Genomic DNA, 18,631 nt, shown 5'->3' with positions numbered 1-18,631 from the left:
AGGAGGTAGGAGTGTGGAGGGGGACAGATCAAAGGATTCAAGACAGCTGAAGAGTCTGAGATGTAAAATGAAGGATAAATGAGGAGAAGGGATGAGGAGGAAGGAGACATCCGAGACAAGCTGGGTTGGGGATAGCCAAAGTCAGTCCCCCAGTGCGGCTATTGAAGTTCTCCTTCTGTTTAAGAAACATTTGCCTTTTCTAAGGACATTCAGTTGAGCCTGTGCCCTCATGGTGAAACGTGTAGTCAGTAGCAGAACAGGACGGAGGAGGAGGGTTACCCAGGACATTAACAGATGGTTAAAGCAGAGAGAATTTTTGCAAAAGGCACAAAATATGTCTCCCTTTATTAATTTCCTCCCAGGAACAAGCCTCAGATTAGGACATTGAGGGAACCCACTCAGGGCCTGTGAGCACTGCAAAGTCACAGGGAGGGGACCAGGACAACTGCTTCTTGGAAATCCACCTATCTTAGCCCCAAGAGAGCCAGATGGTGCACTTTGGACTTTCTTCACTCTGTATTCAAGGGTACCATTGGGATTCACATTAAAAGATATGGTTTCTTTCTTTTTTTCTTTTTATTATTGTGGTAAAATACACATAACATAAAATTTACCATCATAACTCTTTTGAAATGCAAAGTTTTTTGGTATCAAATACATTCACATGGTGAAACCATCACCACAACCCATCCCCATGACTCATTTCACCTTGTAAAACTGAAAAAAAAAAAATTTAAACAATAACTCCCCATCTTTCCCTCCCTTAGCCCCTGTCAACCCCCGTTATGCTTTCTGTCTCTATGATTTTGGCTAAGTCCCTCAAACAAGTGGAATCATACAGTATTTGTCTTTTTGTGACTGGATTTTTTTTTTACTTAGCTTAATGCACTCAAGGTTAATCCACTCTGCTCCACATTGCAGAATAACTTTTCTTTTTTAAGGCTGAATAATATTCCTTTGAATAGATTTACTACCTTTGGCCTATCCCTTCATCCATCAATGGATAATTGGGTTGCTTTTACATGATAAATACTATGGATAAAGCTGCTATGAACATGGGTTTAAAAATATCTCTTTGATTTTCTGCATTCAATTCTTTTCAGTATACATACACAGAAGCAAACGTGCTGGATCATATCATCTTTCTACATTTAAGTTTTTGAGGAATCACTATATTGTTTTTCACAGCAGCTGTACCATGTTTTATTCCTGCCAACAACACACAAGGGTTCCAATTTCTCCACACTCTGGCAGATCCTTTCTCCTACAGCCTGCATCTTACCCACTACCTCTCCCTGCCTTCACCTGTCCACACCCCCAGGGGCTGCCCTCCCAGGTACTAGCTGGAATCCATTCAGGCCTCAGGCCTGTAGCCCTGCTCTGAGTGGCAATGACAGTAACCAGAGGGCCCATTTCCACTGGGTTGATTCTGAGCTTCCTCCAACCTTGAACTATACCTGACACTTTGTGCCACAGAGTCTTTATTATTACTTTATCTGAAGTGACGGCTCAGACTCTAAAGCTTAAAAATGAAAATACTGTTGTGTGCCTGCTGTAGATAGAAGCTTTGAAAGAGCAGTCTCTGTCTTTGTGAAAAAACATGTAAGAATTTGTACTTTCTGATGTTGCTATTGGCATTTGTATTAGTTTCCCATGAATGCACTGGGTTCGCTAGGCCGACATCAAGGTGTCTGCAAGTCGCTGCTCTCTCTGGAGGCTCTGGGAGAAAGTCCTTTCCTTGACTTCCAACTTCAAGAGACTGTCCTCATTCCTTGCATCATGGCAGCATCACAAGCCTTTCCTCTCCCTGCTTTCATCCTGACATCTCTTCTCACTCAGTCCTTCTGCCTGTCTCTTAGGAGAACGATGGGATTCCATGTAGGATGATCCAGAATATTCTCCTCATCTCAGATCCTTAACTTCATCACATCTGCACAGTCGGTTTTGCCATATAAAGAGACAATCACAGGTTTTGTATATGAGTCTCTAGATACTTTTGGCAGTCATTATTCAACCTACCAAATACACAAGAGAATTTTTAAATGTTCAGAATTTATATTACAAGCTTTTGCAAAAACTTTTCTAACCCCGTTTACTTGATTGTGGTAAAATGCTGTCTCCTTATTAGTACCTCTTTAAGCTGCCTCAACAATCACTATGGGAGGGTCTCTGCTGTCTCTCACCCCTGGACATTTTCACTGTTTGTGTCACACCTGTTGGTCTGGATGGAGGGTGGTGACTGTGGATGACCCATGGTGCTGGGCACTGTAACACAGGTTTTTTAAACAGCAGGATCTCTGCTGTGTGGGATGGGCAGAAAACATATCCTTTACTTCTTTCATGGCTGACTCTACAGGGATGAAGTCATAACTGGGACTGAAGCAGGAAGACACAATGTGTTTTCCAACCATTAGATTATTTCATGTGCAAAGCACAAGGCTAGGGTGGTTCTAGTAGAAACCATGGCTGTACATCTTGTGGATGAGATAATGACTTCTCTAACAGACTAATGATAGGGGCAGAAGAAATAGTCAATGCCATTCTTAAACCAGATGTCTAATTTCAAATTCAGAGGCTGCCAATATTTGTAGTGGGCAAGATAGTTCCAGTTCTTATAACCAGTTGGTCATGAGATGTTTAAAAATAATATCTTTGTAAGATGATGTTTTCAAACAAACAGCACTGATTGTGGTTTGATTATTGCTCAAAAACTGAGCAAACTGTCTACACACCAAGATCATCTTGAAATGTTTAAAAGACAAAATCTCATGTGGAAATAGATACTATTTATGGCTCTACAACATTTTGAGTACACTCAATGCCAATGAATTGCACACTGAAAAATGATTCAATTGCAAATTTTATTTATGAGTATTTTAACACAATAAAAAATAAAGTTAGGAGGAAAAAGAGGAATGATCCTTTCTTACTTCAATAGCCTTGAAACTTAAAACCTAGTAGAGAGTAAAGTATTCAAGATAAGTTGGCAGTTGGAGTGTGATGTGTGTTAATGGCAGTTCAAGAACACAAATTTTAATCACAATTTGTAGATTCAGGTGTAGTTGGGAAAACTGTGAAGGAAATAATGGGAATGACCATGAATTCAGGGAACTGTCACTTCTAGGTTCAAGGGAGAAGCTTGTGGCCAGGACTGGACCCAGAGGTGCTTCTGAAGCTGTCAGTGAACTAATTCCTGACTTGGGTGATTACCCAGGTGTTAGTTGTTATATTTTGCTAATTTTTGCCTATGTGGTATGATCTTTCTCATACTTTTTAAATAAAATAACTTATAAAGTAATGTTCATGGTTTTGGTCCATAATCATTTTGTCTTTAAACAGATAATTGCATTATTTTTAAAACAAATAATATTTTTGCAAAAATAAAATGATCTATTTTAGATAAATGATATCATATTGCCCTTTATAATTAATGAAGTCATCTATTAAAATAATGTTATACGGCCCTTTCAAAAGATAGAAGAATCACATCTCTTTAAAAACAGAATACCCAAGTTTTTACGAGTAATGAGCTGGTCCTTCTAGAAAATGAAATGATCATATCTCCTTATTAGCAGTAAAGATACTCTCCTGTGAAATGTATAACATGCCCTTAAAAGTATGATGACTTTTCCCTTTCAAAATATCCTGATCATGCCCTGTAGACATTCAATAATCCTACCTTTACAATGTAATTTAAGGTTACGTGTTATTTCCTTAAGAAGCGTAATAGTATGACAATGAGAGAAATATGACCACACATGCCAACCTGGGTGTATCTCTGAAACACAATGCTCAGTACAAAGAAGCCAGAAACTAACCTATGGGTCTAATATATGTTTTATGAGTGTGTGTGTAGATAAGAGAGAGACTAGTCCTTCTGTTTCACATGGATGTGGTTAAGTGACAAGACCAGTGTCAGTCTCTGTTTTCTCCCTGTAAAAGCAGGATGAGAACAGTGTGACTCTCTCAGGGTCATCACAGAGATGGCATGACGAAAGGCATGAAAAGCCAGGAGGGTGGACCCTCCACAGGGACCCCAGTGTTCCTCCTGCAGAGAACTTCACCCAAGATTTTGGTTTCTCTGTGTCTCCTGTCACAAAGGTATCATCTCTCATCATGACTGAAGTTTATAAAGATTCCGGATCCCTCACCATTTCAGACATGGAGCAATGTTAAGTTTGGGGTGTTTTGTGACATAGTTACAGATATGAGGAAGAAGGCCCATCCTTCCATGATTCCAACATGTTGACAGGGCAGGAATCATCCAGATTTTAGAGAGTGAAATTTATTCCCAGTGTGCAATTATTCACAGGTAAGTTAATCTATTTTCTGAGCACTGAGAACACATTCTGCCCAGGATTATAAGGAACACAAAAGTGAACCTGACAGTCACTGAACTGAGGCAGCTGAGGTTCTAGTGAAGAGGGAGGGGAAAACAAGGTAAATAAAAAAGCAGTATTTCAGATGGCAATAAGTCTTCTAAAGGAAAATAAAGTGAGTGAAAGAGATAGGGAGTGGCTGGGTTGGGGAGTCTTTCTATTTTATATGAGATGGTCAAGAAATCCCCCTTGACAAGGTGATATTTGAGCAGGAGATGAAGGAAGGGAGAGAGGGACCAGGCATGTCTCCAGAGGAAGATTATTCCAGGAAGAGGGAACAGCCAGTACAAAGGCCCTGGGGTAGGAGCTTGCTTGGCATGTTTGAGGGTCAGGAAGCTACTGCAACCACAACAGATGGGATGAGGAGGACAACATTACAGTGTAGGCAGGGACCAGTTTGTACAGGACAGTGCTACTCAAAGAGTGATCTGCAAAGATCCAAGGAGCTTGAATCAGAAAGTAGACCAACCATATCACTAAGTGTCTTGTTGATTTGAGGTGACATTTTCTTCATTGCAAGACTTTCTCCACAAAACACTGAGTTGATTGTCCTTCTGGTGGATATTTCCTGTCTTGCTGCAGACCAGCACTTTAAGTAGCACTAACCTGGGCCTGTGGGCTGTGGTGAGGACATGGGATTTTGGTGTGATTGAGATGTGAGTGACAGGGGGGCTTTGAGCAGAAAAAGGATGACCTTATCTGGGCTTTAAAAGAATTCGTCTGTGAGGATTCAGAGATCTTACTGTGAAGAGACAGATATAATGGAGATGGGGACAAGGAGGAGGCAGGAAGACCAGTTAGGAGACTATTACAATAACCTCATGTAGCAGTGGTGGTGGTTTGGACCTGAGTGTTTGGATTCTACTCATATTCTGTGGCTGAATTCCAGGGTTTTCATGTGCATTAGATATTAGTGGGAGAGCAACAGAGGCATCAAGGACAATTCCAAGATTTCCAACCTGAGCCCCTGGAAGGATGGAGTTAGTCTTGACTGAACAGAGGAAGACTCTAGGTGGATGAGGTTGTGAGGCAGAGGAACAGATGTCTTGGTTGTGGACCTGTTTCATTGGATGTGCCCTATGACATCCAGGATAGACACCCCAGATTGACTTAACTATCCATTCCAAACTTTTGAGAAACAAATGAAAGCCTGAGAACCTGAGGACGGCAGTTCTCAGAATCTCTGACAGTAGATTCATGTTTGGAAAAAAGGAAGTGTTTCTTGTGAGATGCAGGTGGAGCCTATACCCGCACTCAGGGCCATGGAGCCAGTGAATCCCTAGCTTGTCTCTACCAAAAGTCTGCAGAGGTGCTGTGGCACCAGCACAGGTTCGTGATTTCCCAGTTTTTTCATCCAGGAAGTAGGAAGAACTTCCTCACTAAGCTGAACCTCCAGTCTTACCCTTGGAGATCTTCTGGAAGCTGCAACTAGAGCCTGATTCCAAATATATAAGTAAAAACTAACATTAAGTTAAATAAGTAATAGTTTTCTAAAAAAGAAAGACAGGCCTTCTATGGACCACTGATGATACTGGGTCATGAATCAAGGATTATAACTTTTCAATTCTATTCTCCAGATGTCAAAACATCAAACAGATAGAACAAGTCAGTCTACATCATATGTCATATTATCAAAGACCTAAGACATTTGGTCTTCTAGGAAGGATCTAAATCAGGTGTGTAAGGTTTGCCCAGAGAGGGCATATTGTTTTGATGTGAATGACCTACAAACCCGAGGAGATTTAAGCTTGTAGGGCAGCACATTGTTGCTGGAAAAATGAAATTATTATTCTGTTACTGACATTCACACTGTGAATAAAACCAGCCCCGGTTAGCTCCTGTTGGATGTTCTCTTTCTTGTATTTGTGACAACACTGGATTTGGCCATGATAAGCCAAGTGTCTCTGTGTGTTCTGTTCAGAGTGATAACAGGAAAGTCCTGGCTTTTCCTCTCTGGGCCACAGAGGAGATCTTCCTCAAACAGCAGCAGCAGCTCCTCTGTTTTTAACCAAAGTCATCTCTGAATAACATGCTCTGAGGCTACTTACTGATTTTTCACTTTCAGTCATTATCTAAGGTCATCCATCTTGGAAGATGAGGACTCATCTCCTTTCTTCCCCATCACCATAACACTCCCCTTCCCATCACTATCTCTCCAATATTTTTCTAAGACCAACACTCAGTGTGGAATTTATGATGTCTATTTAATGCTACTCACATTTGAGCCATCTGGCTGTGATTTCTTCATTTCTACTTTGGCTGTGGAGTCCAAAATTTGAATCTCTGAAGTACGTAAGGCCTGGAGAACTTTCCTTCTGTAAACTACAGATGAGAGGGTTGGCAGGAGTAGGGGGTGGAGTGGGGTGTAAAGTTAGAGACATATAATAACACAAATAGAGTGGAAAAGGCCAAACTCTTACATCTTTCTTTACAACCCTCCAGGTTACCCAGCAGTGGTGCCACCATCTGGTGGCCACATTTTCAAGTGCACCACTCAAAAATGTCAAATAATTTTTCCCAAGGAAGTCTAGCACCTATGGTCACTCCTAGGGGCAGAACCAGCTACAAAAATTTCAAAACTCAGTGTAAAGTGGAAATCAGGAGTCCTTGTTCAAAAATCATTAAGAATTTCAAGATGGCAAAGCACAGCATTAAATCTACCCCAGGCCCCTCTAAGCAATAATACACATTAGGAGCCCATGAAGCTGACACTGCCTATCAAAGCAAATGCATGTGTTCATCCTCCAAGTCAATTCCACATCAACACAAGTCGTAAGAAACCTAGAGACCTACAACTCATATTATACTTGATGAGAACTAGAAACGTTCCTGCTACTGTTGAACAAGAAATGTCAAGGATTCTGAAAGCCTTAGAAAGACACATGTAATCCAAAGGGTGGAAGTGGATGCCTCCTGTTCTGGGTGATCAAAGACAATTGCATCAGTGTTGACAATGACATCAGTACAGGGTCAGCTCTAACAATCAACAATTTAAGCAGAGTGTGAGAGTTCTAGGGCCTGTAGGGCCATTCACATCTGTGACCATTCATTGATCTGCTACAGCTATGAAGGTTTTAGGGCTCCAATAGTCTGGGGCATTGTAGACACTCTCTCCAGAGGAAAGGACAAGTTCCTGCACATGTACCTCCATCCAATCCAAGTTAGAAGAATGAAAGGTGATTTGTGGAGCCTCTAGCATGACTTAATGAGAGAATTCTATTCAGACTCTTAGGGTTCTGAGCAAGGCCATGCCTTCTGCAGTAATAGAAAAACAGCTCCTGACCTGCCTCTAGGTATCAGGAGAAGTGAAGTGTCTGAACATGGGATGTAATATGCCAGGGAGCCAGAATTCCTCATCCTGACCTGGGTTCTATCACACCCAACAGCATAAGATCAAGTAGGGAGAACAGAGGCATCACAAATGGAAGTGGTATGCCCTGTATCAGAGGATGACAGGTGCCCAGGCTGTCACGGCACCTTCCACTCCTCACTGACACCTGCCACACAACTCTCACTTGTACACTCATAGGAAGTTCACTCTGACTAGTCAACAAAGAATGAAAAGTCTCCACACACTCCATCTTCACTCTGCCTCCAATCCCGACCCCCACATCTGTCCTCACTTGCCTGTCCCCAGGCTCCTTTTCAGGCTTTCTCAATCACACACAAATCTCCTGGGATCGTGGCTCACTTGTTGACTCAACTGATACAGGTCTCAGGGTACAAGGGTAAGATCTGGCTTTTCCACAGTGTTCCCAGCCTTTGAGAGCAACCTGCACATGCTTCAACTAGTTAGAACTGGGGACTGGAAAACTCTGGTCACTGGATGCTCATCTCCCTCTCCCCCTTGTCCCCATCCCATGTCCCCTTCAGCCTGTTCACATGGTGCTCTGTCTTGTTCTCAATGTCAGGACACTAGTCACAGTCCTGAGAATCTTATCATTTCCCCCCACTGCTATGTCTCACCCCTCACACCCATCTGCATCTGGAATGATGGCACCCACAACTTCATTGCACCAGCTCCAATTGCTCCTCCCTTAACATGAAGGTCTGTCCTGCCATCAGAATCCTCAAACCCCCAAAAATAGCCCTCCTACAAGGCCCCAATGGATAATTTTAATCACAAATCATGCGTAACAACCCTAAACACCACCCAGGCTTTGCTATTTCTCATCCAGACTCTGTGCAGACCCACCCCTCCTGACAGCACCTCAGTGCCCACCTCTGCTTACCCATTCTCCCTATCACTGCTGGGTCTCCAAGGATTCAGCCAAATACCCCAGAGGCCAAAAGGAGAAGGAAAGGATACAGAAACTGAAGATAGATTCTATTTACTATTTCCCAGGTTCTGTTTTTGGACTTTCCTTAGAATAGGCACATGGAGTTTGTAAAAACAATGAAAAACACAGAGAAATGAAGATGCAGATGTCTGGCCCGAGCCCAAGGCTGGAGAGGACCTTGGACAGGGTGGTCCTGCATGGACGTCAAAGTGACTAATGTAGCAAGGACCTGCTTGTCCACTGGAGTTGTTGGGTTTTATGACAAATTATCTTTAAATATCTGTGTGAACTTGTTCTTTGAAGGTAGTGAAAAACGAGTGTGAATGAGGACAAAGTTGAGGTCAGGCCACCGCAGTAAGGTGCATTAAATGTCTCTCACAAGTCCTTGGAATTTAGCTCACAGTGCTTCTCAGATCCCAGTGACAAAGGTTCAGCATGAGGCAAGATGGGACACCAAAAGGATCTACGAGTCAGGTCATCTCCTTCTCTGGACACCAAGTCAGAAAGAGGCCAGAAAATTGGAAATGTTCTTTTGGAAGATAATACACAGATAAGGAAAGACACTGGGGGATTTGAAAATATGGTGAGGATTGACACTGTGTGCAAGATGACAGGATCAGCTAATTACAGGCAGGCAATGTCAAAATAAAACGTGCACCTGAAGGTAGATGGAGGTACTGTGGGCAATCAGGCCAGAGCAGCTTCCAGGCAGATGTGACTCAGCATGTCCGCTGCAGGACAACACATGCGCCAACCATGTATGTAAACGTCTACGTAACCTGCACAATGTAAACATAGTTTGTTGGCTGTCTGCCACTTTTGTGCAGTAGTTGTAAAAAAGCGGCGACAAGGGGAGCTGTTGTGGGCACCCCTCCCACTGTCTCTCGATCAAAGTGAGTAAGGAGTATGATTGCCATGCCATCGGTTGCTCCAGCCTTCTTCCAGTTCCCGGAGCCCCGTGGTCCAGCCCTTGGCTGTTTCTCTTCTGCATACAGTACCAAAGTTAACGAGGCAGAAAGACTTTATTCAACACCAGTGTGATAGAGGAGAGACTGAACTCAGCTCCTGGAACAAAAGGCTGCAGAGATGTTGAAAGTAGGTAGAGGGCAATGTAGGCACTTGTGTTTTGATAATCAGCCTTACTATAAAGAAAAGTAAACCTCATAAAATTGTGACAGGAGGTTGCTTTACATCCTGGCTGTAAAGGGAACCACCCAAGTTAGTCTCCTGCCCTCCCTCAGAGACTGAGAAGTAGGGGCAGGATCTTCCAGGAGAATTGCATTTCAAAGGGTTGGGCACAGGCCCTTTAAAAAGAGATTAATTGGATCTTAAAACTGGCAAGAAAATTTTAAGGAGATTTATATACATTTCAAAAGGGCAGAGAAAGAACCTACAAGTACAGATTGCGATTACATTTCTAAAGGAAATTCTCTGAGAAAATGGAGGCAGGAGGCCTATAGTCAGGAAGAACTGTCTAAAGTTTAGGGAATCTGAGGGGAATATTAGGCCTCTAGCTCATGATAAGACTGTTTTCTGCACAGAGGGAGAGAAAACGTAAACACATCTCAATCAGCCAAGATCCAGTCTGCATCTCCATCAGTTCCCTGCAATTTATAAAGAGGTGCAAAATAGCTGAGAGACAGTGAACAGGGCCAGAATCTTATCAGAAGGCTCTGCTTGCTGGACTTTTCCATGGAAACACAACATTTCTCTGACAGTCACTTTCCTTTTGAACAAAGATCATCTCCAAGGAAATGTGTTCTTCATCCTGAAACAAGGCTTCTCTCATTCAATTTGGCCTGATTATTTACACAGTTGTGGTGGGATTGTACTCACTACATAGTTTCCTCTGATGCAGGGTTTCCTAAGGAACCTCAGGTGGGACTTTTAACAGCCCCTTGATATTAAGAAGCCTAGACATCAGGACTCACCTGCAGTCTCTATAACTTTGCGTGACATCTTCTTTTCTTCAGATCCCCAAATCCTCATCACGTCAACCTTAGCTTCTTAAAGTGTGGGTCATATCTGATCCCATGGGCATCATTCTCAACTAGGACATTCAATTTAGAGCTGTGGTTCTATCAGAAAGGTTTCCAATGATATCCTAGTTACAAGGAATACAGAGTCTTACTGAACCTACACAAAAAACTCTATCGACACAAAAATACTCTATTGACACAAAAAATTCTGGAAGACTCTAGGAATTCTTTGAGAGGAATCAGTCAGGGGGAAAATGATCAGTGTTGATACTCACATGGATGTGCTCCTGACTATTCCTGATGTCTGTGTCACAGTCCAGGCGTCGTCCACGCCTCCACTTGGAGGAGGCGTAGAACTGGGATTCCTGAGAGCTTATCATGGGCTCCCACCTCTCACTGCACAACCACTTCTCATCCTTCTACCGTGGAGATGGTGGAACTGAGACCAACAAGAGCTTAAATCTGGGGTGGAATTTGGCATTGAGCCAACAATAATGACAAAACCAGTTCACATTCGTGAAGATTTATTGACTTAATGCAAGTCTTCTAAGGAATTGCCACCTTCATCATTGACTATTACAACAACTCTACTTTAAAAGTGTATCAGAACCCTCATTCTACAGATAAGACAAACAATCTGTTCAGAGATTAGTAACAGAGGATGAGAAGAGATCCAGAGGGCCTGACTCATATTTCACATCCAGCCTCAGAGGTCAATTTTGCTGGAACTGACCAGGTTGGAGACTTCACACTGATGATCCCCAGCATCCTCCCTTCTGACAGGGTCTATAATGAGAGTGCTGTTGTCATGGGACAGCTTCAGTCTCTCTGTGAGCCATAGACTCTGATTACTGAAGAACCACTGGATGGAGATCCCAGTGTCATTTGTGAGGCAGGTCAGGACCACGGCATCCTTGTGTTCTGTGACTGTGGTGTTGCTAGCTTGGTTGGAGAGCTGTGCCACTGACTCTGTAGAGAAACAGAGGAGGTGACTGACAGAGTGGGCCTGGGATCTGGGGCCATTCTCCTTCCTCAAAGATCACAGCCACTCACGGGGCCCCAGTGAGCTCTAAAATAGTGACTCAGAGGATGGCCTTGATTCCTGCAGAAGGATGAGTGTCTTTGTTCAGATGAAAATCTGTAAGGAGATGGCTGTACCTCCCACGTTGATCCCCAGATAACCCCAAGGGTACCCCTGATGAGTTCCACAGTATATCTCTGTAGTATCAGCACCAGGAACTGCTACTCATCCCATGTGTCCTACAAACTCATCATCAGGTTGAATTTTTCTCTCATGAACTTTTACTGATCTTTTTCCTAGAACTTTCTTTGATGTCAATAAGATCAGGCCACATTCACTATAGAGTCTTACATGTGTTTGGGAAGGCAGGCTTGCCAGCCCTGTCTGTCTCTGGGGCCAAGGGGACATTACATAAAGTGAGAATGCATTTACTTCTTGTTAAATAATTTATTAGGGAGTGAAGATGGCCACACCAGGCTTCACAACCTTAGGACCTGGAGAACATATAATATAAAGAATTTTTTACTCTGAATATGACTTTTACTTCTTGGCCTGTGGACTGAATATCACAGTGAAGGAAATCTCTAGAGAGAAGTGGTTAGAGAAAAGACATGGACTGTTAAGAATATAAGGAAACTACTCAATATGACAAAGGTCATAACTGAAATGCCTGAAGCTGGCATGTTACTCAATGGTGAAATACTGAAATTTTCCTCTATGATCATGAACAAGACAAGAATGCTGCTTTCGCCACTTCTATTTAACATAGTACTAGGAGTACTAGGCAGAACAATGAGGCAAGAAGAAATAAAAGGCATCCAAATTGGAAAGGAAGAAGAAGAATTATCTCTTTTAGCAGAAGACAAAATCTTATATGTAGAAAACTCTAAAAATTCCATCTGGACACAAAAGAACTGTTAGATCTAATATACAAATTCCACAAAATTGCAGGAAACAAAATCAACATTCAAAATATGTTTATGTTTATATACAATAACAATAAACAGTCCAGAAAGGAAATTAGGAAAACAATTCCATTTCCAATAGCATAAAAAAGAATAAAATACTTAGGAATAAACTTAAGGAGGTGAAAGATGTGTATACAGAAAACTATCAAACATTCTGAAAGTAATGAAAGAAGACACAAAGAAATGGAAAGGCATCCATGTTTATGGATGGGAAGAATTAATATTGTTAAGATGCCATTATACCCCCAACTATCTACACATTTTATACAATCCTTATCAAAATCTCAGTGAAGTTTTTGCAGAAATAGACAAATCCAACCAAAAACTCAAGGGAACCTGAATAGTTAAAACAATCTTTAAAAAAGAGAATAAAATTGGAGGATTCCCACATCCTGATTTGAAAACTTACCATAGAGCTGAAGAATCAAAATAGTGCGGCACTGACATAAAAAGATACATATAGGCCATAGAATACAATAGAGATCCAGAAATAAAGCCTCGATTATGTGATCAGATGATTTTGACAAGGGAGCCCAGACGATTCAATGGAGAAAGGACAGTTGTTTCAGCAAACAATTTTGGAAAACGATAATTCCATGCAGAAGAATGAAGTTGGACCAATGTCTTACATCATGTACACAAATTAACTCAAAATGGATCAAACTCTAAGGGTAAGACCTAAAACTATAAAACTCTTAGAAGAAAACGTAGGGGAAAATCTTCGTGACATTATATTTGGCAATGATTTCTTTAATTTGACCCTAAGAACACAAGCAAAGAAAAAGAAAAGAAAAAACAGACAAATTGGACTTTGTTAAAAATAAAAAACAAAACTCCAATTCATCAAAAGACACAATCAATAGAGCGAAAGGTCACCTATGAAATGGGAGAAAATAATTTGCAAATTACATATCAATAAGGGGTCAATATCCAGAACATACAACTCCTAAACTCAATAAGAACAAAACCAAATGACCTGATAGAAAAATGGGCAAAGCTCTTGAATATATGTTGCCCCATAGAAAATGTACAAATAGCCAATAAGCACATGAAAAGATGCTCAACATTATTAATCCTTGGGGAAATGCAAATCAAAACTACAATAGCATAACCTTTCATATCTATTAGAATGGCTACTGTCACTGTGGATAACAGTATTGTGATTATTCAAAAAATTTTACACAGAATGCAATGTGACCTATTATATCCAGGCTCTGACTGTTGATTGACAACATGTAGGTGGTGTTCTGAATCTCAGGTTCACATTAACAATACAGGGCCCTTGTGCTCCACTGGGTTGAAGTTGCTGATTGTGATGATGGCTGTAGGTAACTCTTCTGTGCAGGTTGTTAACACAGAACATTGCCTTGTGTGGTACCTTGATTTCTCCCATGCATCTTCACTCAGAGTTGGCATCTCTCACCTCTCATTCAACCCGAGTCCTTAAAAGAATAAGACAGGCTTGTGTATCTCAAGACATATTCATGAGGATCAGAGCACTCAGTGAAAGTAAGGGTACCCGTGCCATGTCTGGGAGAAAGCACAGACTTTCTCAAATATCAATATGTTAGCAGGATTTGGTCATGAAAAGACACAGGACAGGGGAGAGACACACACAACCCCCACTTCACCCTCCAGCCCTCTTATGGGTCTTCACTAACCAGTTGACTGCCTGGCTAAACAGGGATGAATCCTTCCCACTGTAGACACCCCCATCACCTAGAGAGTTGTATTTTCTCTGGGGCACCATTTTCAATGTTCTCCTATAGATGGGTAATGATGGGTCTGCTTTGAGCAAAAGTAGTACCTGAGAACCAGGAGCAAGTACAACAATCGGGAGAGTAATCAGGCCTCAGGGCAAAGATGTGGATCAGAACCTTCCAGGTGATTTTGACTGACAGGATGCAGTGACCCAATAATCAATAGAGTCTAAGGAATGATCCAGAAAAGAGTGACAGGACAGACAGAAGCTCCTCAGCTTTGGAAGCAAAACCTGATATCTGCAATTGTTTTTCTTGAGTTGCCTTGTGAAAACTGACTGAGTCTCATTTTTCCTTTCATTTGTTTGCCTCTGCTTCAGAGGTTTCCTTCCACGTGACTGGGATTTACTGTGGGGGTTTCCAATTTGTTGAAAGGACTAGAGATCTCACTCAGAGGGGAACTCCAAGCTCCACTGTTTTGTTGCTTGCGTGTGCATGTGTATATGTGAAGCTGTAGCTGATTTGTCTCTGTTTCAGGAATTTTGTTCCAGGTTACCAGAGTTTGTTTGGGGAGACGCTTGACGTAACTGCTGATGCAAATAATTTCTAAATGTAATAGAACCTAGCCCAGATGTCTTTCAAGTCAACATGATATAAGATGATCTCTGGTAAAGGAAAGCTTGTTTAATTTGCTGTCTTGATTAAAATAACATGTTCTCAGAGTTACCAACATGGGATATGATGCAAACATGTTATCTCTGTTACAAAATTTGTCAGCAAATGTAACTCAGAAAAATAGCTGACTTTGAGAGATGTCTCACCAGGGTTTTGTAGGCCATCTAAATAGAAATGTTGGGAACAAGTAAACTAAATAGATGTGAAAAGGATGAATGTTTTGGGAGATACTTTTGAACAATAATTATGTGTTATGGTGTATTTACTTAAAATAACTTAAGATGATGTCCAACAGTTTCATGTCACACGTATATGCGTAAAATAACTTAAAATGTTGGCCAATTGTTAACGTAACATGACGTCTTTGAGAGTAATCAAAACATTCTTCTTGGGAACAGATAATTTAGATAGATAAAAATAGATAAGAGTTCTTGTGTGGAATAATCATGTTTTATGATATAGATGCTTGAAAAACAGGTTCCAAAATCTTTCTGATAACTTAAAACTTAAGAGTTTTGCCAAACCAAGTTAAATGATAAAAATTCGTTGAGTATCTAGGTCATTTCCACATGAGATCAAATATTAGAAATCGATTAGTAAGCATAGACTTGTGTGCCCTTGGTTTCTTATCTCAGAGAAACTCAAAGATGCTTAGGTTTATTGAGAAACATCTTTTGTGCATGCCAAGAAATTTCCTATGAGAAAGCACCTATTTCTAGAAAGCCTTTATACAAGGAAAGGAAAATTTATGTTTTCAGCAAAGAAGGTAGAAACAATACAGAAATTTTTCTTTGTTTTGTTAGGATAAATTTGTCCTCAAGTACTAGCAAAGAAAAAAGAAAAGAAACATGGGACAGATTCTGACGGCAAAAAGTAAGTGACAGAAGTTTTGGGGGAGTAGAAAGCTGAGGAGCTTTGCACATGGTCAAGTTGGCTAAGATTGAAATGAAGGTAATTAAATAAACAAGTGTCAGTATCCAAAGTTAGCTGGTGCAAAATTAGAACTTAGCTTTCTCTCTTCAATTGATAATTCTCTTGAGCTTTTCTCTGCTCTTGATAAAGAAGACAAGTTTCTATATTAAGGGTTCTTTAGTTGTTTTGTTTTGTTTTGTTTTGTTTTGTTTACTGCTTCTGTTGTCACCTTGACTAGATGGATAACAAAGCATTGTTTCTTATTTGACCAAGTGTTTTAAAACTTTTAGATATTTTTGATGAAATTCCCCCTAAGTTAAGGTCTTTCTTTTGACCTCAAAAAGGGAACTGAGAGTTTCCAATCAGCCCTGTAACTCCTCAAAGAATTTGCTCTCTCTTTCTAGAAAGAGGAAGATATTAAACTAATTTGGTGTATTAAATTACAGGGGAAGCATTATCGGATAAATGATAACAACCCTTCCTATGTTATAATGTGTGAGTAAAGATTATTGGTACAAGTGTTTAAAATATATATGTAACATTCCAAAAATTCTGACCTGTCCTAGTTGTCAGTCATAGGTCTTGTTATTATTTCCAAGTGTCGTACAACACAGAAATAGCCAAGTGTCTTTGTCCATTGCTACTGTTGCATGTTTTGTCATTTGCAGTTTGATTATAGTCTGTTTTTGCAAATATGTTCCATCTTCAGAGAGTTTCATGCGAAGGACTCTGACACTTCTTCTAGAATGCAGGTTTCTGATAAGCTTTCAGATTATGAAACTGAGCTGAGTAAGAAATCAGAGAACGCTAATAGAGAAATTGATGGCCTCATGAAACTGTGAACAAGAACTCAGAAATTGAGTACATGAAACTAAAATAAACTAATGAGGATGATTCTCATTTTTATGACTTTTCACTTGAAATATTGCTGATTTTTTCACGTTTTGTTTTTCCAGATTTAAGGGAAGCTCTTTCTCTTTGCTCTCAAGGAACTGTGACTTATCACAATTTGTAAGCAGAATTGAGACATTTATCTTGTACCCCTGTCTGATCCCTGCAGAACTTGAAAATTCTTGATGAGTATTCTTATATTCTCGACAATACAGTTATTTGCATAAGTTCAATAAAAATCTATCCTCCTTATAAAATGACACAACTGGAGACAGTGGTTATATTACCACGGCCTTGAGTGGAATGTCCTATTTGAGAACAACAGGCATAAACTCAGATATGACCAAACAGCTTTGAGGGACAAGGATTGTCTTTGTGGAACAAATAAGCTACTGGGAAATATTGGCCTGGTCCCTTGCTTACAGGGTTCCAAGCAACCTTCCCAGGTAAGTAAAAAAGGTCACTTCCCCAGCAGGTCTGAGAAACTCAGGCTATTTGGGGGACCTTGAGAAGATAGGAATTCACCCAAATCTATAGGTATTGCAGGCAGAGTCTCATGACAAGTCCTTGGCTTGACTTTCTTGGGCTAACATAAGCCTAGTGTTGCAGTTATTGGTTATCCTGTGCAGCGAGTCAACAAAACTGTGTTTGTATTCAGTAACATGAGCATGGACTTATCAGTGGTTAGTCCATTGAGACATCTCCCTTAAAGAGAAAGAGTGAGCAGGATTACATGAAACGATCCTGAATTAAGAACCAGATGTCAGAGAGAGTTCATTACTAGAAACCCCTTCATGTTTTGTGCCTGCAGCAAGAATAGGGACAGATTTGTGGCTCGGTTGTTGGTTACTCAGAGCTTGGTGATTAAGTAGCATCTATTGGTTATGAGATACACATTGGCTGGAAATTATTTGACTTATTGTGGTATGTCGGACCAATAATCATATGCCCTATGTAATATCAATCGTGTATAGCCTTTCTGAATATCTGTTGGGTATGGAAATTTATGTACCATAAACCATAATATGTATTATGTAAGATCAATAGTCTCGTGTTCACTCTTATACACATGGGGTAGATAATGCCCCTTTATGCATATTCTCTACTATGTTTGATAAGGCATTTATACATACTACTGCATGTGGAGGATCACGGAATGCACACCGTACATAGTGGTAAGGTAATTTGAAATATATTTTCAATACTAACGTAGCACAAGGTAATAATGTTTCACTGTTCATCTACAAGATTTTAAGCAGTAGTTTAAGGAGAATTTCAGCTTTTGCTGATAAGGGTGGATGTGGAACTTCTTCCTTGTGTCTTGTGGAGAAGTATCATTCTCCTTTTCTGGTTGACAAGACCAGGGCAATAAATATACTATAGAGACTCTTTTTTCCTTCTTCCTCTTTTTGGAGGAAGATTAGCCCTGTGCTGACTTGCGCCACCAATCCTCCTCTCTCGGCTGAGGAAGTCTGGCGCAGGGCTAACATCCGTGCCCATCTTCCTCTACTTGATATGTGGGACGCCTGCCACAGCATGGCTTGACGAGGGGTGCATAGGTCCACACCCGGGATCTGAAGCAGTGAACCCTGGGCCACCAATGTGGAACTTGCAAACTTAACCACTGCACCACCAGGCTGGCCCTGCGAGATGGTTCTTTGGGACATTAGTGAGCCGTCTTCCCTCTTGCTAGCAAGCTCTAATAATATGCCCTTTCGCTACCACCTTCTTGCCTCTTGATTATTGGCATTTGCCTCCCAATGAGCAGATGGTGCCCTTTGTGCTGTAACACCCTTCCCTCTGTGCCCACCATAATTTTCCCTTGA

At 40.9% G+C, this 18,631-nt stretch overlaps 1 pseudogene; it reads right to left on the bottom strand.

Moving 5' to 3' along the window:
* Nucleotides 1-11,279: 11,279 nt before the first annotated feature.
* Nucleotides 11,280-18,631, bottom strand: part of LOC106843804 (cell adhesion molecule CEACAM21-like) — a 96,977-nt pseudogene continuing 89,625 nt past the window's right edge.

Source organism: Equus asinus, chromosome 26 (genome assembly GCF_041296235.1).
Source record: "Equus asinus isolate D_3611 breed Donkey chromosome 26, EquAss-T2T_v2, whole genome shotgun sequence".
In the NCBI taxonomy this organism is placed as follows: Eukaryota; Metazoa; Chordata; class Mammalia; order Perissodactyla; family Equidae; genus Equus; species Equus asinus.
This window is presented reverse-complemented; position numbering and strand designations above follow the sequence as displayed.